This window comes from Emys orbicularis, chromosome 7 (genome assembly GCF_028017835.1).
Source record: "Emys orbicularis isolate rEmyOrb1 chromosome 7, rEmyOrb1.hap1, whole genome shotgun sequence".
In the NCBI taxonomy this organism is placed as follows: Eukaryota; Metazoa; Chordata; order Testudines; family Emydidae; genus Emys; species Emys orbicularis.
In genome coordinates, this window is record NC_088689.1 from 107938004 (window position 1) to 107964290 (window position 26287).

Here is a 26287-nt window from a genome sequence, read left to right on the forward strand (position 1 = left end):
CTCCACGATATTTTTCATGCCCAGCCACAGTGGGCAGTAGGTGCTGGAACACACCCCCCCCTCCCCGCCCCCCTCGGTGGGGCTCATGTTCTCACTTCCCCCCTCCTTCTGCTTGGGCTTTAGTCATTCCCCCAAAATCAGCCATGCCCGCACCCCCCCCCCCCCAATTATTTTTAGTAAAAGTCAGACAGATAGATCATGGGCTTCTGTAAACCTTTGGTTATTGCCTGTGACCTGTCTGACTTACTAAAAGCAACTGAAAAATCATAACCTTATGGATTATGGACAAGTGTAAAAGTCAAAACTTGAATTAAGCATTTGGCAGTTTGAGGGACATCAAACCTAAAATTGAGCCTAAAGGTTCAAGTCCAATAAGAGTGTTTGCAATCCAGAAAGACAGGGGGGAGGGGGGGGACAATCAACTGGAGATGCTGTAAAACACTGCAACATTGAACCTGGAAGTGAAATTGTCTAGATAGATTTGTCCAACCCAAAAAACTAAATAGTGGGACATTAGATTTAAAAAACCACTGAGTTAAACAGGCAAATTTGCTGGTTTACAGGATAATGTAGGTTGGTGTCCCTTTGTCAGGAGATTTGTTTCTGTACAGGTTGAATCAGATTGCCAACTACATTTTTATTTCCTCCTGGCCTTGTGTTTTCCCCTACCGCCATTGCTCCCTCCCTTTGGTGTCCATAGGAACAGTACTTGGCTCACTCTGTTGCACAGACTGAGATTACAGCATCATGTGTGGGCTCAGCATGTTTAATCACCTGAAAACTCCCTCACTGTGGAAGCAAGTGCAGTAAGTCAGCCTTGCCTGATAACCAAAAAATTCACAACTGCTGTCCTTAGGTTTGTTTTTAATACCAATAAAATCACTCCGTTTGAAGAAAAACCACCATATAAGATTTTCTTCAGCATTAGCAAGGGATGTCTATCAGATCAACACAACTTTTACAGGGTGTTTTCAAGCAAGATTTCAAAGGTCTCAGTCAGTGAGATGGAATATGGCAGAGGCAAAAAAAGATGAGTACTTCTACACTGCAGTAAGAGACCCATTGCCCAAGTCAGCCGACTCAGACTTCCAGGGCTAAACATTGCAGTGTAGAGGTTTGGACTTGGTCTGGAGCCCAGACCCTAAGACCCCACAAGGGGAAGGGCCTCAAGCCTGGCTCCAGCCTGAGCCCAGATGTTCACACTGCAATTTTAGCCCTGCAGCCTTAGCCCAAGCCAGCTGATCTGGGTTCCAAGCCTCAGTGCGGTGGGTTTTTTAATTGCAGCATAGACATACCCTTGTAAGATTCTTCTCCCATCAGGGAGAGGGGACATCCTTGCAATTTTAGAATGGATTCACAGAATGAGCAATTTTAGCAAGGCTACACATACTACTCAGATATTAGATAAGGGTTGCCATACCCCATCCCCACCCTATGAGGAACACCCAATGAGAAGCCTAGCCCCTAGCTGCTTAGAAGGAAAAGGTCCTGGGTTTCCACCCCTTCTCCCCCAATGTTACTCCTAGTCCTTGCTAGCTCTTTCTCCTGGATAAACTCTAGTGAGACGAAGTCCTAAACACTCTTGCCGAGAGAAGGAGTTATCTTCTCCACTCTCCAGAACCTTGAACAACTAGCGGGGAGCTAATTTATTTAAAATGAATAAGTGTCCATCCGTATCCTTGTTCCCCAAAATAAAAAACCCTAAAACTTCCTAGCAGTTTAAATGTCGGTGTCATCCTCACCAGCAGTGTTCTTGCCGCGTACTCTGCCGTGCCACCAGCAGGTGGCATTTTCTCCTCCTCCCCCACAGAATGTTAACGCAGGGGTTCTCAAACTGGGGGTCGGGACCCCTCAGGGGGTCATGAGGTTATTACATGGGGGTTTGCGAGCTATCAGCCTTCATCCCAAACTCCACTTTGCCTACAGCATTTATAATGGTGTTAAATATATTTTGGTCTTTAATTTATAAGGGGGTGTGTCACACTCAGAGGCTTGCTATTTGAAACAGGTCACCAGTACAAAAGTTTGAGAACCACTGGCTTAAAGAGATCAGGTACCAGTGGAATCTTCCATTCACCATGCACCCAATTACCCGTTGAAGCAAAAAGCAGGTATTCTACAAAACCCCTCACCCTAGTACCTAAGGTGACAACTTCCCACAAGTCTTACAAGATGTGAAAGAAAAGTGTTTCCTGAATGCATTTCTGGATCTTGGGAGACCAAGCAATGAGCCAAGTTTACTGTTAATGGTGTTCTCTATGCAGGAAGATTTACCAGCATAACTCCCATGTGGGCACTTATTCTAGTACAAGAGTGGCCTTTTTTGGTTCAGTTTAAGCCCCTTCCCCAGAGACAAAAAGTCACTCATACAGGAATAAGTGCTTACATGAGAATTATGCAGGTAAAGCTATATCGGTTTAAATTCACACCTTAGCTTATTCTAGTATCACTTGCTCAGATGGACAAGCCCTAAGGAAGGCTGAATCAGGACCAAACACTAAAATGACTTCTGAGATTGAGCCCTTATCCAGCCTCAGAGCATCACTAGGGTCTTGCCTATACCAGTAGGTATTACTACCATGGAAAATAGGATATCCCCTATCCCTTTCTAGATTAGAGAAGGCTGCAGGAATGCACCAGGTTTTAACCCTCATGTCTGTTTAGGTAGGGTTAGCCAATAGAGTGCTCAACACCGCCTGCCATTTTTAGTCATGTCAACACTAGTTTCCCCACTAGAAGAGATTAACTGGTAGTAACAGTGGGAAAGTTTTATGGAGTTGAAGGCGGACTCTACAGAGACAGAATTAAAGTTGCTTAGATGTTTAACATGTGTTTATCTATTGCAAAGGAACTGGATTTCTTTTGAGTTTAGACTCTAGATTTCCTGGGTTTCTAACACTGCATAGTACCTTAAGAGTGGAAGTATGACAGAAAAAATGTCTATTTAACCTCTATGCAACAAAGGAGGCCCTAGATGGTCTTAAAACTGTGCCGGCTTGCCTACCAAATGACATGCATGGGTTGTCTACCCCATCTTAAAGGCTAGACTGGAGAACTAAAGTAGTGAAACCTGACTGAGGGCTTGGGGGGGGGGGGTGTGGTGGGGGGGGTGCAAGTGAAGAGAAAGGAGAAGGAGAAGTGATTTTCTTTCAGTTTATGATGCTTAACTCAAGGGCCTGAAAGCTATTGTTAGCAAAGGCATATCCAATGAGTATTTGTAGCTCTCTCTCAGCCCTCGAAGACATCTGAGTTTTCCAATAAAGCCTTAAAAATAGTATTACAAGACACTGAGGTTTCTAATGGTAGAAACTAGACATCAAGAAGATCTGAACATTGTTTCCAAAGCAAATAAGGTGCTCAGATCCAGTGATGAACATGGTACACCTACACAGAAGTGAGGGCACTGACTCCTCATCACCTTTAAGTTACTCACAGTTCTTCTCCCCTCTCAATTACAGGAGGAAGAAGTTTGTCTGGGAAACAAGTAGTGGTTCTTTTCCCTTTACTTGGGTGTTTTACTCCACAGACTGGTAGAATCAGAGGTAGATACCACATCCTGATATTAAATTGTCTGCCCTTGTTGCATTATGTGTATGTTCTAGGGAAGTCCTGCTCTGGGTCACTTGAACCAGGGGAGTTACTGCAGCATGAAGCCACAGAGGAACACTAGGAGACTATTGATTCCAGAAGAGTAATCTTGCATCCTGCAAGGGCTCTGGAGGCCAGCTATACAAAACTGAACCTGCAGCTGCACCAGGAGAGTTCATGGAGCAGAACATTGTTTCAGGACCAGTTGCTATGTTGACAGTTAAGGTTATTTGTCCTACTTCTTTTTCCTGAAAGCTTTTAGGTTTGGAGCAAGCCAAGACAACTTAATGTGAAATGGTCCCGTGACATAAGATTAACAGCTCAAAACAAGGACAATTGTAACTTCTTACTGATGAGACATCTTTAGCTGCAGAGTCATTTACTTGGTACATCAGTTCAGTTCTATGCAGCTTTACTAGTCTCACCCTACTAGCTCAGGTGCAATAGTAGTGTGCTCCAACACAAGACACCTTGTGGCAAAAAGCCTAAATCAAGCATTATAATTAGCTAAATGAAACAGTGATCGAGACCCCAACCATAACAGAAGACATCTTGTTATTAGATGAGAACTAGCAGCTACCCATTTCCTCTTCATATTTGATTTTTTTTTCTTTAAAAGTCAAACTCTTAAACAGTACAAAGATATCCTATCCTATTTAACTGCATCTAAGAACTTGTACAATAGATAATACGGATAATAGAAATAGTGTCATCTGGTCCGCTCCAAAGCCAAATAAACCAACCTGTCTAAAGCCTAGTACACAAGTACAATTTTAAAGCAGTACATTTTATAAGATCGTCTGTGTTATACAGCAGAAAGTGTTTAATGAAGCTTCTGTTACAGAATACCAGGAATGCTATTTTAATTAGCCAAATTAAACCTCATTGTTGGTCAGTTTAGTTTCTTACTGCTTATATTTACAGGCTCAAATCAGCCCCCCTCTTAAGTTTATTCACTCAAATCTGGTACTACTAGGAATTTGTAATATTTTCCTAGGAAAACATGGCCACCATTTGTCAGTAGTGGGGAAAAAAACACCCCCCACAAAAAGCCAACATGTATGCCCATCTCAAACCAGAAGAGGAATATTTCAGCTATTACTATTAATACCCAATTTAAGTATGGGGCGTACAATCCAAACCCTAGAGAAAGCTAGAAGTGTAGCTATATAAAATGTTGAATTAGTCACAAAGGATCTTCTGCATGGAGACTTGTGGATACTCTAAGGCCACTGAGCTGACCAAGCTCCGGTTCAAAAACATTTGCAAAAAGGAATTGAAAAAACTGTCAAACAGCAATACCATAATGGGCAGACGCCACTAACAGGCTACATGGAGGGCTGCACTCCATCAGGGAGTCCAAGAGGCTGAAGATAGGTAGTATGTGTGGGCACACACGAGCAAAGTGAAGTGCTAGTAGTATGCCAGTTTCATCTTCTGGCCCTGTGCCTCCATTATCTGAGGTCTGTTACTTAAAAATTGGACTTTTTAGCTACTCACAATGCTGCAGTGTGACAGCAACTCCACTGCTTTGATGCTTACACCATTGTCTTTGGGGCAAACTGATGCCATAAAGAGGTAATTGATGTAAAAAACAGCGTTTGTTGTAAGTGTACAGGCAAAAAACAAAAAGACTCATCATCCCCAAATAGTTTGTAGGAGGGATTTATGTTGTAGTTTTGTACAAGATTTACTTTAACCTTGTCTCACTGAAAGCTGAACGTATGAAGTTTATTATACTAAGAGAATAGCTGGTGCTCCCTAAGAAAAGGTTCCCCAGGGACAAAACCCAAGGTCATGAGATTAGCTATAAACTGACGTATCTGTGGCCTTGACAAGTCTTGCTTTCCTCACCATCACTGCAAGTATGCATTAGCAAAAAGCACTGTTTGAGAAACAACTTGCCTCATGCATGGAATTTCTCATTCCTGGCTGTAGAAGCAATGGAGCAGTCTCACAGGAACACTGGGCTAAAATACAGCAACAATGACATCACTGAGGCAGATCTGTACTGAGCAGAAAATGTAACAGCAAACTGAACCTTAAGAGCTGCTTGCTCAAGAAAGGAGCACAAGATCAGCAAGGACATATGAATTAGGGAACATCAGGGAAGAAAATCCAATATGTGACAAAAACCGTGCTGTCTGTATTTTCTAAGAAACATATTGGGTTACTGTGCTTGTACATTGGCTAAGAAAACCTAGTCAAGACAAAGTTTAGAAATTTACTTGATCCTCTGTGCTTCCATAAGTCATGCTTCCAACTGTTTAAAGATGCCCTATTCCAGTATTTAGCTGCAGGACAGTAGTATTTTATCAACTATGTCAGTTTAACTACACAGTTTACAGGACCAGACAGGGACATGGTCTTTAAGTTGACCAGGCTAATTTAAAATTATTTGTGAGCTGTATTCTCTAAAGAGAGGGAAAAATTAAGTTTAGCCTTGACAGAGGCAGTTGCTAAGAGATCATTGTTTTAGAAGACCACACAGATGAAAAGCAAGCTGATATTAATAGTTGACAGTGATTACCAATACAATGTTGTGTTAGAATAGAAGTCAGAATGTTTTTACAAGTAGCATATTCTTCATATGTGAAGCTTTGCCTTCAGACAGCTAGATTAGGGCACAGTTTTTAACTGTAAAGTCAGCATTTGAAGACTAATATTACCACTGAAATGCTTGCTATGTTGTCATGCCAATTCAGAGTCTTTTACCTAAACTGCAACTGCTCCAGCGTTTGTCTGCACCATGTTTTCCTCAGTACAGAAAACTGAACTTAAGCGGCACTTGACGTTTCCTACTCTGGCTGCATAACGAAAGCAAGCTTTTTAGGGAGAGGTGGGAAGAGAGTTACTTTCTGCAAGTCACAGCCCTGAGATTTTTTGACACTAGGAAAGAGAATTCTACCACTGGTAATGTGACCCAGTGATAAAACACCAGGCTTTTCTGCAAAAACTTGAAGTAGACAGCCTTAGCTAGAAGAGTCTATATTGTATGTTTATAGTATAAAGGTATGTCTGCACTACAGAGTCTATGCCAGCATAGCGACGCTGCCATAATATAGACACAGTTTATCTATGCTGACTGAAGGGTTTTTTCCCCAGTTGGTGTAAAACCACCATCCTTGAGCAAAAGTAGTTAGGCCAGCGGAGGCATTCTTATCTGGGTCTACCCTGGAGGTTAGATCAGCATAGTTCTATCAGCCAGGGGTATATTCCCCCCCCCCCCCCCAACCCAATCATGACCAGCACAGCTATGTTGACTTCAAAATTAAGTGTAGACTAGTCCTGTTTTCTCTAGGTTTGTCTACAAAAACTGCACCATTTTAACAAAATGGATTCCAAAATGGAATAATTAAACTGGTGCACATTTTGAATTGAGTAGCCTATAGTCAGAAAGCCCAAAGTTTTTTGGCATCCTGCTACACAGCAATCCACCACCATTCTAGAGGATCCGTAGTTTCTTAATGCACCTTAGTAGTATGGTGGCATCCTTTGCCCTATTCCTTAATCTTTAGTTTTAGGCCAGGCTTTGTAGGCCACCTACATCAAAATAATTTAGGTCTGTCAGAACAACTGCCTCCAACAGCAGTGAAGTAGGCAGTTGTGTGTACACACTACTTAATGGCATTTTATACCAGTCCGAAGGTAAGACACTAAAGTTTCACAGCATGACATTACGAACACTTGCAAATATTCTGCAGCAACTGTTAATTTTCTAGGAAGAGCCATTCTCCTCTTCCCCAGGAGAGAGATAGAGTCGAATACAAGTTAGAAATTGAAAGCTATCTATAAATTTCACACAACAATGGGCTCTCCCCAAAGACAAGTTTTGCCCATAAATTTGTTCCTGACAGGTAAGTCACATAAACTGCCCACACAGAAGATGTAATCTTACAGCATGAAACTCTTAATAAAACCTGCTACTGAAGTTCAGAGTCCAAAGGCAATCTTGTCCTTGGACATTGAGTATGGTACAAAAGCAAATAGGCATTAAGCTAGAAGCCACTTTGACTTACCACCACCAACAACAAAAAAAGAAAACCACACACCACACAGACAGCTATGGAGAAGCTAGTTAGATTTTTATTTCAGAGCTGTTCCAGTGTGACCAATTACATTAGAGTTTGAGTGTTTTAAGCCATGCTTCACAATATCTAGTGTTCTGCCTTAAACATCTTTGTAGAGTAGTACTCTAGAAAGAACAATTTGTTATACTGTACTTTAAGAGTCTGAGAAGTGTTTCTTGACCTTACTAATTGATTACAATTTCTGAAGATCTTCATATATTAGATTCTGCAGTTGCAGTAGATTACTTGTTGACAGAGTCAAAGACTGTTGTATGGCTTTATAGCTTAACCCAATCTTGTACCTTTCTGCAATAGAAGTCTGGAATCGCATTAGACTATAACAGCACATGTAGTTTGGGATTACATTTTAAGTGCCTAAGCATTTTATTTTCTTACACTTGGAAAACAAGATACTTCACATTCTGAACTTGATCCACCAAATCTAGACAAAGTATTATTAGTTTGTGGATAACAAGTCATGTGTTTTGTCAGCTGCTGAAGTCACAAGGAAAAGACAGAATATGCGTTCTTTCTGACTATGAGGGCATGGCATAGAACTACTGATTTAAACAGTGAATACATACTAGTCTACCTACTTTAACCAAACTTCACTCCAACAGACTATTATAAACAAGAGTTAGTACACTCCAGACAGCCATGCTTATTAAGTGCAGGGGCCAAGCTGAGATGTAAAGCATTTATCAAATACTAGCTGTCTTGGCTGTAAAGAAGAGTTCTAAGTTAGTTATTTAAAGCCATAACCTGACAAATGAATTCAGATACTCTAGTAGAGTGGGCTGGGTTATGTACATATTTTTATTATCCCATCTATGTTTCTTTATCAGGTGCAAGATGTTGACTTGCAATTTGCATAGCACAGAAGAGGTGGGTAGTGTCTGGTAACAGTTCACTACTAGACATGTTATTGCAGTAGCATTGTTAGTGAAAAAGCTATTTTAATCTTAAGCCCTTATAATTCTTGTACAAAAGTAAAGGTCCTTGTTTGGGAGGAGTTTGTGCCACCCTGTGTTTTCAGTTTACGTGTCTGCACACAGTTCCTTATATGTTATAGCAGCTTAGTTCCACCAGGAAGAGTTTTTGAAAAATTATGCAAGGGAAAAAAGTTAAAACAATGGCCAGCATGTTTATGTCTTACCGAGGCACTTTAAGACGTAAAGAGTTTTAGAATTAGATAGATATATTTTACACACACACACACACACACACACACAGCGCGCACCAACTAATTAGCCTGAAGCTAAAAAGCTTGTAACAAGTCAGTATGATCAGAACTTGTTTTAAGATACATCTATACTAGTAGTTAAATATGAATATCAAGTACTTAAGTCCCTCATTAACTTAGCTTCTATATATTTAAAAAAGTTAAACATTGCTATCATGCTTAATTTAGCCCATAAGATACTATCACAGCCTACAGCACTAGCATTTGGTTTAATTCTTTCCATCATTGACTCAGTCCTTACACATGCAAAGAAGTTACTTGCACAATAACTGCCAGTCTTTTCAGCTGCCTGTGTTGTCCTGTTATTAATTTATTAAGGGCAGTCTGCTAGTAAGATAATTATGTCCACTGATTACACTGAGTATATTTCAAGCAAATGATTATAGTATTTCTTTCTGAAGAACACTTAGGGATATTCCTAGCCTCTAGCTACCCCCCTCCTCTATCCAGAGTCTTTGCAGGAATCTGAGCACAAAATATGGTAGCTATGTGTGACCAAAAAGAAAAAAGGAAAGAAAATGAAACTCGTTCCTATAATAAATTTCATCCTCAATCCTACTTCAGCCCTTACTGATTTTCATGTAGACCACAATGCATCTGAACAATACAGACACCTAGAAAGGCTGAAGGGATAGCCTCTTCCCCAAAAAAGAAGAACTAAATTTAGCTACAGCATCCACATTGATCACAGGGGGTTTATATTCAAAACAATCAGTTTTCTTATTAAATGATTCTGAAGCATTAAGAAAGCTTCATTGTTACACAGGAGGGCTGAGAAAAAGAGAAATCCCTAAGCCTGTCTCAGTCCTTATACACTCCACCTCTGTCAGCCCCACAACGCCTAGCTCAATGAGTTCTCAATCATGCAAATCCCACTATTAGGGAAGAGCCCCTTTATCTGGCACAGCACGAGACACAAAGGAACAAGCTTCCGGGTTCATCATCTCCCCCCCCCTCCTTAGTGCCTGCAGCTGGGAAGAGAAGGCCCCCTCACAGGCCCGCTCCCCCTCCTACTCCAACAAGGGAGGAGCCCCGCTGCCGCCTCCTCCCGGAGCCCCTCCTCTCGCTTTAGTCCTAGATATCGGGACCTACTGCCACCCCCTCCTCACAGAGGGTAGGGTGGAGCCGGCTGCCTTCCCCCTAGCCTCAGAAAACTTGTGCGTGTGTGTGGGTGGGGGAGGGGAGGAGCTGCCCCCCCCCCCCTCCGATTCGGAAGAGCGGGGAGCAGCTGCCCCCCTCCGATTCGGAAGAGCGAGCTCCGCTACCTCCTTCGCTCGCAGCGCCGGGCCTACGTTCCCGGCCCGAGCGAAACACTGCCCACAACACAAACCCCGGCGACAACCCGCTGCCTCTGCCCAGCCACAGCCACCCCGCCGGGGAACCGCCCCCCCGGACCGCTCCCAAGAGGAGAACACCCCCGCCTCCATCCCCCCCACAAAGCCCCAAGGGGAGAGAGGGGAAGCAGAGAGTAGGCCACGGCCCTAGGCCCACCCGGAAAGAAGAGAGCCCCACGGCGCCGACCCCGCCAGCTCGGCCACTCACCGCGCTCAGTATCCCCACGACACCTGCTCCAAGCCTCGCTACCTCCTCTGCTCCCTTCGGCTCCGCTTTAATGGGGCCAAACAGCCTCCCCGCTTTCACTTCCGCCTCTCCCTCGCCAGCTTCCGGTCACGGGACCATCCGGCGCTGCGACGTCAGCACGCACGGGATAGGCCGTGGGGCAGTCTCCAGCTGGACCCGCGTCACATGTACAAGCACGCTCGCCTTGGCGTCACCTGGGTGGCCATCTTGGATTCCAGGCCCTGGTGTGGAGCGTCCGAGTCAGCCCCGCCCTCGCCCCGTTGCTGTGTCACGTGCACATCCTGGGGCCTGGGCCCTCGGCGTGAGGCACGTGCATTCCGACGGTGGCCTGGAGCCGCCCGCCCGAGGGGCATGGTCCCGGCCCAGTGGCCCGCACGGCTCAGCTCGCTGTGGGCAGCCCCGCACGGCACGGGGTTCCTCGTCCCTTCTGGGCCGGCAGTGGATTTGGCCCTCCTGGAAGAGCAGACAGTGCAACTTTTGCAAGGGCCTGGGGGAAATTGAGGGCACGGCTACAGGGGTGCAGTCACACCACCATAGCTATAGTGGTATCCCTGCCCACGTGGATGTATCCCGAAATGTATCCGCCTGGGGGGAGTTACACTGCATAACTTGGGGGGTACCAGCACGCTGGTGAATTTCCCCACGTAGCCACACTTTTAGTCATTATGGTTAAGGGCACACTAGAAATACCATGTTAGGATGACCAGATATCCTGATTTTATAGGGACAGTCTCGATTTTGGGGTCTTTTTCTTACATAGGTTCCTATTACCCTCCACCCCAATCCTGATTTTTTCACACTGGCTGTCTGGTCGCCCTACCATGGATAGATGAGTGACCAGGCAGATAAATGGGATAGAAAAGATGGATAAGGACAGATATGATGGATTAAATAGATAAATCCACACCAGTGTTAATTACTTTGATCACTTGCTTTTCATTACATCCCATCTCTCATAATTTGTATGTAGTTCTCTATATAGGTTCAGATCTAGGTTTAAGTGAGAATGGGATCTTACAGCCTGATCTAGCCCACTGCAGTTTATACAAGTCTTAATGTTGACTGCAATAGGAGCTGGATCAGAGCAGAGGATGTTGGAGTCAGGACACTAGGTTCGATCCCTGACGTGTGAGATTGCGCAAGATCTTCTACCTCCTCTGTGCCTCAATTACTCCATCTATTGGATGGTGTTAATTATACTGACCCTTCTCACAGGGGGGATGATTTTTTTAAAATTTATTAATGGTTATAAAGTGCTTTGAGATTGGATGGAAAGTGCTGGACAATGTGTTAATTATTATGATGATGCTTCATTGAACAAAAGAAGAAAGACTTAGGGAAAAGCTCAAGAACAGAACTCGTGAAGGTGCATCACTGCTTTGGCCATGTTGCTCGTGCCATCCTCTCTGTGCAGACTAATTACCACAGGGTCCAGACATGCAGTGGCTACAGCATTCAACTTCTCCACCTGTATGTTTCCTGAAAAAAGACCATAAAATGCTGGGTGGGCAAAGAACAGACATTACTGACAGGCTATAAGGTGCTGCTCTGCCCACTTCTAAAGGTTCCTTTTTTTCTGTACAGTACTCAGAGGAGCCAGTTTCAGTGTTTGAAAATTGTGCCTTCTGTGGAGCACAGGAGTTCTGGCAAAAGTGCAACACGTTTATTTTAAATGGGATATTTTTTTTATGCATTGTTAGAGAAAACCTAACACAAGGCTGGGATGATATTTTATTTCTTCCTTTGCACAACCAGCAGCTGTGCCATGCAATATTCTCTTATCATGGCTTGCTAATCCCTGCAGGTAATGCTTTCTCTCATCAGACTAACATGGCCCAATCCTGCTCCCATTGAAGTGAATGGGAATTTTGTCATTGAGCAGGATATGGAGTTGTATATGTAAGGGCCACAGCTTGTTGCAAACATCATAGTTAAATTAAAAGATAGAATAATCATGAGGCTTCAATCCATACCTGCATCTCTTTATAGTTACATCTTTCTTCTTTGATTTTTCTATCTGCATCATATTGACACACCTATCAATGAAAATGAAAACAAGCGTAGGCTAAAATAAAAAGTGTAATGCAGTGGAAACCCTGATAAGGTGACTGGCCAGCACAAATAGTTTTCATAGCCTATTAGGAAGTCAGTGTTTCTTGACAGACCAGTTTGGTTGAGAAAAACAAAATGGAAACCTTAAAAATTGGATCATTTTGAAACCAAATGTCAGTTGTTTCCAGGTAAAAATGTTACTGGGGAAATCAGTGGTCTCACAAGTGTTAGTGGATGTGTCCCTTTTCATAATTGCCTGACTTCTGGTTGTCAGTTTCACCAAGATAATACACATCAACACACTCCATACACTAATCCCTCCACATTAGGAAATAAGAATTCCCCCATCCTTGTCCTGATCCTCATGTGACAAACAATCCAACCTGCCTACTCCAACTAAATACAATAGTATGTGAGATCCCTTGTAATGCCTCCTTCCATGGCTTTTGTTTCAACGTGGCCCCTCCTTTTTCCTGCTATACAAGATAGTTCATTCTCTCCATTGTATCAGTGCAAATAAGAGTAAATGTATCAATACAATCCTATTTATGTAAACCAGACAATGTGCTATTTTTTTCTTGGATGAACGCATGTGTGATGAAATGCACCCCTGTATTCATACCCTGCACACTAATCTTTGTACAAAATATGCCTTGTAAAGTATCATTTGAAAACCGATAACTTGCTGGTCAATAATATGGCAAAATGTATGTAACAACATTATATGTAAAATTATGAACATAAGATGAAATCACAACTGAAGTGTGTTTACCAGACAAGTCTGGGAAGTAGGTAAACCTGTTTCTCAAAGACAAAGGACAAGTTTGTCTAGTCAGGTGTCATCAAAGCTTATGGGCAGTCACCTATCAAGTGGCCATTCTTTGGCATTGAAGGGGGGTAAGGCAAGAGACAAACAGATCTGCAGCTTAGCAAACAGGTGAACAGCAACAGCATAACATCTCTTCTCCCACCAGACTCCATATCTCCTTGTTCTCAGCTGAAAAGAATTCTATCTAGGGGGTCACTCTCAGGAAAATGCATTTCAAAGGGTGACTGAACTATAAAAGTGAGGGGCAAAAACACCCCGAGTTATCTCTCCCTGTCCATTTCTCTTTTTGCAACTAAGACAACAAAAGAAACAGCCGTTGGACCTTGGGAGTAGATCCAGACCTAAAATTTGGTCATGAATGCTACTGAAAAACTTGTGGTAAGAATTCCACCCTGACCCAAGTCTAGTTTGTTAAGTTTAGTAATAGGAAGAATTTTATCTTTATTTTTCTTTTAACCATTTCTGACCACAAAGCCTCATTACTTGTACTCACTTAAAAGCTTATCTTGTTTTGTTAAATACACTTATTTTATTCTTTAATCAAAACAATCCCAGTGTTGTGAACTGTGTGGGTAAGTTCATTTAGAGGGGCAAGAGACAGAATATATATCATCTGTCCATCACAGGTCTGGACAGTACAGAACAGGTTTTTTGGGGAAAATCCAGGACTGGGTGTGTGTTGGGGTTATCCTGCAGGTGGTAACCAAGACTGGTGGAAGCCAGAGTGTGACTGACACGTGTTGACAGGCTGCAGCTATAGACAGACACTCAGGGTGTTACCTGCCTACTGGCAGGCTGTTTATGAGCTATCCAGGTGGGATCTACAGCAGTAAAGCATTGTGAGGCACCGCAGGTTGCAGGGGAGATGGTGACAGCCCCTCACTGGTCTGGATTGCACCCTGGAATGTCATAGCATATTAGAACATATTCAACATTTTAATAGAAGAATCAGCAGAAAAGTCCATCTATATCTAATCTTATTTCGATTTAATGGACCCAGTCCCTGTTGTATCTTGAATTCCAATTCATGACATGGTATTGGACCTTCAATTGGTGCTTTTGGCTGTAAATCTCTCAAATTCTCAATGGTGCCTGCATTTATAATGCACTTTTCATCTTAATATTCACTTTACAAATATGAAATAATTATTGTTGGTATACATTGTTTATTAACTTTAAAATAGATCTCTACAAAAAACTACAACTAGATATTCAGGCAATGCTAGATAGCATGAAGCTACAGTTTAGGGGCATTCCACAGTTAAGATCTGGCCCCAAACAGGGAGTGCACGTTAAGGGTCCAATTCTGGACCCTAGTTCTATAACACAGTCTGAATGTTCAAAGTTCAGAGGATTACAAAGATGCTGGCCTACAGTTAGCCCATGTCTGGGCACATGCTACATATTTTATCAAAAGACTGGACTAATTCTGTTCATTTTCATTTTTTCCCCTCCAGAGCACATTAATCCACCCCCTTCAGATGGCTGCAATCCTTTGCTCCAGTACATCACTGAATAGCTCCTCAAGAACTTCCCTGGGTGTTTAGCCTGACTTACCGAGAAGGAAGAGACAGACTTGTGGATTGTGAATGTTGGGAATATTCAGCACCAGCTATAAAAAGATTTAACCGTTCTCAATGAAACCTCACTCCCCTCCTCCAAATCCTTCCTTAAGACTCACTTCTCTTGACTAGCTTTCCAATGTTAATCTCAATTCCACCACCTCTACCCTCTGACTGACTTCCTCAAACTAACATTATATTTTAACTTACTTAAAAAAAAAAAAAAAAAAAAGAGGAAGCAACAAGATGTGAACACAAGATCTCTTACTTTTGTAACTCTGGAGTAGTCTAGTTTTCTCCCGACTCAATCCTTTATTTGTCATCCTTTGATTCATTTTGGCTAATCGAAGCTGTGACCTCACTAGCATATTTCTTAAAAATCTCCCATTGTTGCATTACCACTTATGCAATTCCACTGGTGGAAGCTACTGTAGGTTGATCACCTGCCTTTTCACCACCGTATTGTCTAACCCGTTTGCAGTATGAATGCTGAGCTAGTGGTCAGCACTAGTGCTTTCACTGTGGCTACCATCGATGGATCTACACTGGTACTACAACAATGGCAGATTTAAGTGAAAAGCCTGTGTACACAAGGCTTTAGGGTCTGGGCTAGTGTGGTTTTGAGTACTTATTGCAAGGTGTACAATGCCTTCAATTCCAATTGACTTTTATAGCAGTGAGAGTTCTGAGTACCTCATAGGGGCTGCTTACAACCTGTACACCTCAGTTCCTGTCTTCTCAATTTGTCTGAAAAAGTCCTGACCATCTATCCTGCTGTACGGATACTAATAACAACAGCATATCCTCCCTTCTGGTCTCAGTTTGATGCTTATTACATTTCTCATTGTGGTCTTTATTGCTTGTGTCATATGTTCTGTTAATACACTTATCCTTTATTCATGGAAGCTCTCTGGACTTGTTCACAGGTATCTGACCACTTGTCATAAGCATATACTCTTCTTAAATCCCTCACTCACTTAATATTTTTTCATCCTAACCCTTAATGTTTCCCTATCAGAAATGAATTACTGCTGGGTGACGGTTACGCTGGAGAGTATCTACTCCAAAGGGTTGAAAATTTGGCGCATCAGACATTCTCAGTTTAGTTTCTTCTTCTAGGAAATGTCCTAACAGTAGGAACTTAAAGAAGTGAGTTTTGGGGATATTAAATTGTTCTCCAATGGCATTACATTGACAAAGTTTGAATCCTAAGATCTTTCCACTGTCTAAAAAAAAATTTCCCTGGAAAATTTGAGAAAATTGTATTATATTCTTAATAATGACTAGTGCTTGAGCACTTGACACCAAATACTGACAGCAGTTCTTATTCATGTTTCTGTTAATGTAGAGGGAGTGTGATGGAGTGAGGAAGGGATTATTAGCTGATAGGAAAGTATACTCTTTCCCCTTTCTAAGGGGAGCTGCTGGCTGCTCAGTGTATCAAAATCAGGCCACTTATTCAGGAGCCTAAATATGGACTTAGAAACCTAAATTTGGCTCCTCCTTTTGAAGCTCTTGCCTGTCAACTCTAAATTTCTCCGAGCAAACCAAATACCCAAACATTTATACTTACCTGACATCCATCTCAGTGGCATTTACACAGAAGAGTCACCACTGACTGGAATAACTGATTTTAAGGAGTCTGTGTAGTATCTAAAAGAGAGCATTTAACATATAGGAGTCTGTCAGCAGCATATAGTGAAATTATGAGGTTTGGATTTCCCAGTGCAACAGGTTCTGTGATGATTTCCTGTTTTACACTCTCGTGTGCCACAGGTTTTAGTAATACAGCAAATTAGGGTGAACGAATTACACCCTTCCTTTACACCTCATGCTGAATATTAGATAATTAATTTTTACAAGTGCCTAGGAGCTACTTTACAAATGGGGAAACAGACACAGAGAGGTGAAGTAACTTGCCTGAGGTCACACATTGAGTCAGTGGCAAAGTCAGAATTAGAACCTTGGAGTTCCTAGGCCACATCTATCTAAATATAGACACTATGAAAAACTGTATATAAATACAGGAAGTCATCCAGATAAGTACACAGGGAGGTATTTGATATGGTGTATTTGTAGAGATTATTACAAAATGTGTATGCAATAAACATGTAAGTAGGTGATGCTTTTATAAACATAGTAAAGGGCATTCTTTTTTAAGTAAAGTGTTTGCTATTGCAGCAGGTAACCTATGTAGTAGATTCTGCCTGTTACTGTTATATAGCACTGTAAGCAGACATGATCTTTACAAGGTAGGAGTGTACATATTTGTTCAAATTCTACATGATGGGGGCCAGATAAGTAGATAGATAACACAGAGATACTGTGCCAAATCCTTGCCCCAAAGAACTTACAGTCCAACAGTTCAAATGGGTACAAGACAGTCCAAGGTACTATGGTCAGATAGTACATACTGGAAAACAGAAAAGCATGTGGCCATTGTAAATGGAATGCTTTGTGGGATGGGTGGATTGTGTCATGTTGCTATTGCACCCAAAATGTTTTGTGTGACAGGTGGAATAGTCGCATCACCACTCTTAACTGGAATGTTTCCTGAACCAGGTGGATTGTGTCATGTTGCTATTGTACCCAGAATGCTTCATGTGACAGGTGCATTGTGCTATGTGACCACTGTAAATTGAATCTTTCATGGGACAGGTGGACTCTGTCATGTTGCTATTCCTGAATAATAGTATTGATTTTGTCATGTGAGATCACAGTGTCAGTGCTGAAAGGCATCCTTTCAGAGACTACTAGCTGAAAAAAAAAAGTACCTTGGAGATTCTCAGAGGTGGACTATATGGGCATATGATACCAACTGTCAACAAGGCCTAATAGTCACACTTTTCAAGATCTGTTGGTCCCAGTTTTTAAAACTGTACACTTAGGAACAAACTCTGTCCTTAGATACACACATGCAATTCCTGTTGAAGTCACTGGGAATTGCTAGCCTATCTGAAGGCACAATTTAACCTCCCATACTCAAAATACCTTTCCGACAGGTTCAGCAAGGAGAGAGAGGCTGCAATTACATGCCATTTGGCCATGCATACGTGCCCAATACCTATCTGCCACTGCTATACTCCAATGTTTCTCAACCTTTTCAGGTTGTTGACCACTTTTACAAAGTCAAAAATGTTCACAACCCCCTTACATTTGTTATAAAATGTAAGAGCAAATAAGGTGTCAGTGATAATAATGATAAGCTTGTGTCATTTATTTGTGTGTGTTTCGAAAGGTTGAAAGAGATGACTTGGTCTTAAAGGGAACTCAATATTGAAGGTAACTCAAGAGTGTGCGGGGACTGCGGGGGTGGGGGCGAGATTTTCTTTGCTTTAGTCCCGGATTGCTTTTTTATCTCCCCTTGAGGTCATGACCCACTGCTTCAGAAACACTGATCGACCAAGTTGAAGTGATGCTCTTTAAAAAGCTGCTGACTTATTAAAAATATCTGTTAAAGGTGATCTGTAAAGCTTCAGTTACTACATGTCAAAACTGTAGTTTATGGTTCCAAATTGCTGACAAAATCAATGTGTACATTGAAAATTATACTTCTTTGTTCTCCCTGTTTGTTTGGGTGGAGAGATTTCCCTAGGACAGTGGTTCCCAAATTTGTTCCGCCGCTTGTGCAGGGAAAGCCCCTGGCGGGCCGGGCCGGTTTGTGTACCTGCCACGTCCGCAGGTTCGGCCGATCGTGGCTCCCAGTGGCCGCGGTTCGCTGCTCTGGGCCAATGGGAGCTGCTGAAAGCAGTGCGGGCCGAGCCACTAGGATTTTCTCCTTGTTTTCCTTGCCTTTCCTGCAGTCAATCCAAGAGCAATTAGGCTCTGAAAAGTGCCACACCAAGCCCACATCAGCCCAAAGGTCAGACGTAGGGGCTCAGAATGCAGAATATGGGGAACATGCCACATGGGAGCATCTGCTCTGGAGTCCTGCCTTCTGTCACATTGGTGCAAACAACAGGGTTATCCTAACAGTCCTTCTGCTACCTTGGATCAGTCCATTGACCAATACCAAATGCTTCAGAAAAGAACACCACAAACTTCACAAAATACATCCGTCATCAATTTGGCAGGGTATAGGTGAGTTGTCCATGATGATCTCCACACCTGCAAAAAAAAAAAAAAAAAAGACTTTTTTCTGGCACCGAGTTTTGATTTTTACAGCCGATCAACAGTTTCTGTAATCAGGAAATGGTATACGACACCCTGCCAGTGCCAGACAACACTGAAGGGTGGCTTGTGTACACAGAGAGTTAATGCTCTCCTGTTTGATAGTCTCTTTGGAATCCTTATCAGACATTTGACATGACACAGCCAAATCTCCCCCAGGAGAGGGGTTATTGCAGCTCATGAAGGACAAACATATTGATAGGACCATGAAAAGGTCTTCCTGGCAAATAGCCAGGCTCGGTCCAGAGGTTTTAATTGTATACCTTCATAGGAACTAGGTCTCCCTTTCCCAGCGAAAAATAAATAATTTGAATGGTACCATCTAATCAAATCCACTGTTTGTTGCTTCCAAATAACGAACAACACACTCCTTAATAATCTGGCATGAATTTCACATTATCTCAGTCAGACTGAAAACAGTACAGCCACAATTTTCCTTAATGAGACCCAAAGCAAGTCAATAATTGTAAGCCAGTTAACTACACCCTGTAAAGAAACCCAAAAGTTTCCATGCAATCCAGAGTAGGTTTTGCAAGTTTGAGCATCCCTTACAACATTCTGGTTAGGCACAGTCCTTGCCAACAACTATAGCCTACTGTAATGCATTAACAGCACAGGTTCGCCACACTCTATATCAGGGGTTCTCAAACTGGGGGTCGGGACCCCTCAGGGGGTCACGAGGTTATTACATCAGGGGTCACGAGCTGTCAGCCTCCACCCCAAACCCCACTTTGCCTCCAGTATTTATAATGGTGTTAAATATATTAAAAAGTGTTTTTAATTTATAAGCGGGGGTCGTACTCAGAGGCTTGCTGTGTGAAAGAGGTCACCAGCACAAAACTTTGAGAATCACGGCTTTATACGCATATGCTGTGTTCCAAGGTAAATACAACAGCAACCTCGTCCTTCCACAAATATACAACTATGACAGATGAGAGTTGTTCTCTCAATGAAAAAGATTCCATTAGAAAATGGAAACTCACATATTCCACAGAAAAAGAGAATAGTGTAGCAATTGTTCCACAGGCTTTACTAACAAGGAAGGGTTGCATTTCTGGGACTGCACCAGCTCTGAATTGTGATCTGGCATCCTAATTTGCAGGGTGCTAAAGGATCAGAAAATAACCAATTTGAGCCATCAAGCAAAATAAACACAGCAATGTTTTGTCACACCACATTCTTACATTAAGTTGTCATGTTCTTATACATGAGTTTGTCTTGTCAAGCAGGGAAAAGTGGCAACCCTCGTTACTTCTCTCCTTGATAGAGGCGTTTTCGCTATGCCCTTTCTCTAAAGAACAAGGGCCCAAATCCTCAAAAGATATTTGACCATCTAATTTGATTGATTTCAGTGGAAGTTAGGAGCTTAATATCTCTGAGGATCTGAGCCAAAATGTTTCCCTTGCAATGTTGTAACACAATGACATTGAATCTAACCTGAAGTCACATTGGGTGCTCCAAACATCCTGAAAGTCTGGCTGTTCTGAAGACCTGTGAAATCAGTACTGCCCTGGAAACTTCAGAATGGTGTACTTGGGACCCAAAATTTGAACCATTTAATGAGCAAGGGGTGTGCATTTAGGAAGTAAATAGTTCCCCTGCCCAGCCCAATTTCCTGCTCCTGTTTTGCATGTGTACTGGGAAGTTGTGTATGTTTAAAGCCAGATTGTCTATGTGTATTGTGACAAAGTTCCTCCTCTACCTTGGTGGGTCCTGCGCTTATTAGTGAATTTGCTCACCTCACAGATTCACCATGTGGGTCGGGAAACAGCCCAGAGACATTCCCCTCTGGTAGAAGCCACAGTCCAGGTCAATTCCTCCTGTGTCTGATCAGGAGTTGGGAGGTTTGGGGGGGAACCCGGGCCCGCCCTCTACTCCAGGTTCCAGCCCAGGGCCCTGTGGACTGCAGCTGTCTAGAGTGCCTCTTGATACAACTGCGCGACAGCTACAACTCCCTGGGCTACTTCCCCATGGCCTCCTCCCAACACCTTCTTTATCCTCACCACAGGACCTTCCTCCTGGTGTTTGATAATGCTTATACTCCTCAGTCTTCCAGCAATATGGCTTCTCACTCTCAGCTCCTAGTGCCTCTTGCTTCCAGCTCCTCGCATGCACACCACAAACTGAAGTGAGGTCCTTTTTAAACTCAGGTGCCCTGATTAGCTAGCCTGTCCTAATCGATTCTAGCAGTTTCTTAATTGGCTCCAGGTGTCTTAATTATCCTGCCTGTCTTATTTGGTTCTAGCAGGTTCCTGATTACTCTAGTGCAGCCCCTGCTCTGGTCACTCAGGGAACAGAAAACTACTCATCCAGTGACCAGTATATTTTCCCTCTACCAGACTCCTGTACCCCACTGGTCTGGGTCTGTCACAGTATATACATATTATAATTTATAAGTGAATTCACTGAAAACTGGTAATTCACATACCACTTGTTTAGAACAAAATAAATGCAGTTCACCTCAACTTTTCAAATGCACAATAGTAATTAATGTTTGCAGTGTTGTTGTAGCCAGTTGGCAACAGGATATGAGAAAGACAAAGTAGGTGAGGTAATACCTTTTTTTGGACCAACTTCTGTTGGTGGGAAGGACAAGCTTTCAAGCTTCACAGAGCTCTTCTTCAGGTCTGGGGAAGGTAGGTAACTATGAACCAGAGTGTCTAAGCTAACTACAAGCTGGGGCACATTGTTAAGCATAAAGGGTTCAAACATGCTGTAGGAAACCACTTACAAATGAAGTGGGCAATTGAGGGTTAGATTGTATTGACATTTGTAAACCATAAGGATTGGGAGGAGCGAAAGGTGGGGAATCAACCTTATCAGACTAAGGGCTGGTCTACACTGAAAACTTACATCCCCCGGTGTAGACAGCACTAGGTCAACAGAAAAATTATTCTGTCAGCCTAGCTACCGACTCTCGGGGAGGTGGATTACCTACGCCAATGGGAGAACCCCTCCCGTCGGCACAGGTAGTGTCTACACTGAAGCACTACAGTGCTGCAGCAATGCAACTATGCGACTGTAGTGGTTTAAGGGTGACTTTTGATGGCTTAAAAAGACTTTAGTTTTAATTTCTAATGACAGAAGGCTTAGAACAGCTTACCCTTCAGCACCGGACCTGAAGAAGAGCTCTGTGTAGCTCGAAAGCGTCTCTCTTTCACCAACAGAAGTTGGTCCAATAAAAGGACTTGGTGGTGATGGGGGACCTCAAGTACCCAGACAGACATCTGTTGAGAAAATAATACGGCAGGGCACAGATTGTCCAACAAGCCTATGTGCCAACTTTTAGTTTTCTAAGGGGGTGCTCCACCCCCACTCCACCCCAAGGCCCCGCCCCCACTCCACCCTTCCCCCAAGGCCCTGCACTTGCTCCACCTCTTCCTGCCCATGCTCCACCCCCAAGGTCCCACCCTCACTCCACCTCTTCCCGCCCCTGCTCCACTCCCTCACCGAGACCCCCACCTGCTCACTGCCCTCTGCCCTCCCCCAAACCGCTCCCCAAGCCACCGATCAGCTGTTTGGCAGTGCTCCCGATTAGCTGATTGGGCGTGCCGCCAAACAGCTGTGGCTGGTAGGTTCTGAACATCCACTGTTTTTTTCCATGGGTGCTCCAGCCTCGGCGCCTCTGCCAACAAGTTCTTGAAATGTATTGGAGACATTTTTTTATGTCAGAAGGTGGAAAGCAACTAGGGGAGAGGCTTTTGTAGATTTGATTTTGACAAATAGGGAGTAACTGGTTGAGAATTTGAAAGTGGAAGGCAGCTTAGGTGAAAGTGATCATGAAATGGTAGAGTTCATAATTCTAAGGAATAGTAGAAGGGAAAACAGCACAATAAAGCTAATAGATTTCAAGAAGGCAGACTTTAGCAAACTTAGGGAGTTGGTAGGTAAGATCCCATGGGAACAGTGGCATAGCCAGGGTTGCAGCCGAGGAGGAGCGGCGGCGAAAAAAGGCGCCGGTCCTTCGGTGGCATTTCGGCGGCCCTGCGCGTGCGCCGAAATGCTGCCGAAAGACAGAGCGGCGCATGCGGAGGGCCGCCTCGCTTCCCCATCCGGAGCACTATCCGGGGCACCGAGACCCCCGGCCCCGCTCTCAGGGCCAGAGTCCCGGCCGGAGCGCCGGGAGCCCGCGGCCCTGCTGCGCTGGCTGGAGCGCTGGGAGCCCGTGGCCCCGTTCCGCCGGCCGCCCGGAGCGCCGGGAGGTGGGAGCCAGCAGGCCAGCCCGCGAAAAAAAGAAAAGAAAAACCCGGAAGCAGCCGAGGAGGAGGGGGGGTGCCCAGGTGGGCGGGGGGGGCGGTCAGTGCACCGCTGCTGTTGCTACTCACTTCATCAACAACAAAAGAAGTCTCCTCCCCCTACTGGAACTCGTCCATCTTTCCTCCGGCTCGGACCGCAGCCGCTCACGCCACCAGCCTGTAGCGAATGCCCCGTCCCCTGATAATGGCGGAGGAGTTATCAGGGGACGGGGACGGGGCGTTCGCTACAGGCTGGCGGCGTGAGCGGCTGCGGTCCAAGCCGGAGGAAAGATGAACGAGTTCCAGTCGGGGGAGGAGACTTCTTTTATTGTTGATGAAGTAGTAGCAAGAGAGAAGAGACAGCGGAAGGACCCAGAAGTGGCGCCGAGTAAGTATGAAAATTAAAAAGGCGCCACTTTTGGGGAATGTGGTCAGGGGAAGCAGCCGCTTCACCTGAACCCCCCTAGCTACGCTACTGCACGGGAAGCAAGTCTACAGGGAAAAACAGTTCAAGAGAGTTGGCAGTTTTTCAAAGAGACATTATTAAGGGCACAAGAGCAAACTATCCCACTGCGTAGAAAGATAGGAAGTATGGCAAGAGACCACCCTGGCTTAACCGGGAGATTTTCAATTATCTGAAACTCAAAAAAGAGTCCTACAAAAAGTGTAAACTAGGTCAAATTATAAAGGATGAATATAAACAAATAACACAGCATGTAGGGACAAAATTAGAAAGGCCAAGACACAAAACTAGATTAAACTAGCTAGAGACATAAAGGGTAACAAGAAAACATTCTACAACTACATTAGAAGCAAGAGGAAAACCAAGGACAGGGTAGGCCTGTTACTCAATGAGGGGGGGAAAACAAATGTGGAAATGGCAGAAGTGATAAATGACCTTTTTGTTTAGTTTTTCACCAAAAAGTTAGTGGCAATTGGACGCCTAACATAGTGAATGCTAGTGGAAATGAGGTAGGATCAGTGGCTAAAATAGGGAAAGAACAAGTTAAAAATTACCTAAATAAGTTAGATGTCTTTGTCACCAGGGCCTGATGAAATACATCCTAAAATACTCAGCTGACTGAGGAGATATCTGAGCCATTAGCGATTATCTTCAAAAAGTCATGGAAGACAGGAGAGATTAAGAGGACTGGAAAAGGGGAAATACAGTGCCAATCTATAAAAAGGGAAATAAGGACAACCCAGGGAATTACAGACCAGTCATCTTAACTTCAGTACCTGAAAAGATAATGGAGCAAATAATTAACCAATCAATTTGCAAACATCTAGAAGATAACAAGGTGATAAGTAACAGTCACCATGGATTTGTCAAGAACAAATCATATTGAACCAACCTAATAGCTTTCTTTGACAGGATAACAAGCCTTGTGGATAGGGGGAAGCAGTAGATGTGGTAGATCTTGACTTTAGTAAGGCTTTTGATACTGTCTCACATGACCTTCTCATAAATAAACTAGGGAAATGCAACTTAGATGGAGCTACTATAAGGTGGGTGCATAACTAGTTGGAAAACCGTTCCCAGAGAGTAGTTATCAGTTGTTCACAGTCATGCTGGAAGGGCATAACGAGTGGGGTCCCGCAGGGATCAGTTCTGGATCCGGTTCTGTTCAATATCTGCATCAATGATTTAGATAATGGCATAAAGAGTACACTTGTAAAGTTTGCAGACAATACCAAGCTGGGAGGGGGTTGCAAGTGCTTTGGAGATAGGATTAAAATTCAAAATGATCTGGACAAACTGAAGAAATGGTCTGAAGTAAATAGGATGAAATTCAATACGGACAAATGCAAAGTACTCCACTTAGGAAGGAACAATCAGTTGCACACATACAAAATGGGAAATGACTGCCTAGGAAGGAGTACTGCAGAAAGGGATCTGGGGGCCATAGTGGATCACAAGCTAAATATGAGTCAACAGTGTAACACTGTTGCAAAAAAACCAAACATCATTCTGGGATGTATTAGCAGGAGCGTAGTAAGCAAGACACGAGAAGTAATTCTTCCGCTCTACTCCATGCTGATTAGGCTTCAACTGGAATGTTGTATCCAGATCTGGGCACCACATTTCAGGAAAGATGTGGACAAACTGGAGAAAGTCCAGAGAAGAGCAACAAAAATGATTAAAGGTCTAGAAAACATGACCTATGAGGGAAGATTGAAAAAATTAGGTTTGTTTAGTCTGGAGAAGAGAAGACTAAGTAAGGGCATGATAACAGTTTTCAAGTACATAAAAGGTTGTTACAGGGAGGAGGGAGAAAAAATGTTCTTCTTAACCTCTGAGGATAGCACAAGAAGCAATGGGCTTAAATTGCAGCAAGTGGTTTAGGTTGCACATTAGGAAAAACTTCCTACCTGTCAAAGTAGTTAATCACTGGAATAAATTGCCTAGGGAGGTTTTGGAATCTCCATCACTGGAGATTTTTAAGCGCAGGTTAGACAAACACCTGTCAGGGATGGTCTAATACTTAGTCCTGCCACATGTGCAGGGGACTGGACTAGATGACATCTCATGTCCCTTCCAGTCCTAAGATTCTATTAAGATATTATCTCACCCACCTTGTCCATCTTCAGCACCTGATATTTATAGATCTGACAAAAAGAGGATGAGATTGAAGCCAGATATTAGAAGTGAATCATGATGAATAATTTCTCTTTTTTGCATGAATTTATAAAAGCAAAGGACTAAATAGCAGTGGACTGGCCTGGTACTGAGCAAGCTTTTCCTACCCTCCGCACAATCCTGATCTGCATCACCTCTGATTATTCCGCTCCTAGACCCCAGCTCAGCCGGTGCACCTGAGGCCAGACCTGCAGCACTCCCTGCTATGCCAGTCTTGGAACCCTCATTCAGTTCTGTGGCTGCCCCTCAACCCTGACCTGCAGCCCCCCAGCTAGCCCAGTCCAGGGCTACCCATGCAGTGCTTAGCAATGCATCC

At 43.5% G+C, this 26287-nt stretch overlaps 1 protein-coding gene across 1 annotated transcript in view; it reads right to left on the reverse strand.

The window, feature by feature from the left end:
- Positions 1-10598, reverse strand: part of RAB7A (RAB7A, member RAS oncogene family) — a 31589-nt gene extending 20991 nt beyond the window's left edge. The window contains exon 1 of the mRNA XM_065408704.1: positions 10444-10598. The gene's annotated coding sequence lies outside the window, so the exon portion shown is untranslated. The remainder of the gene's footprint in view (positions 1-10443) is intronic.
- Between the last annotated feature and the right edge of the window lie 15689 nt (positions 10599-26287).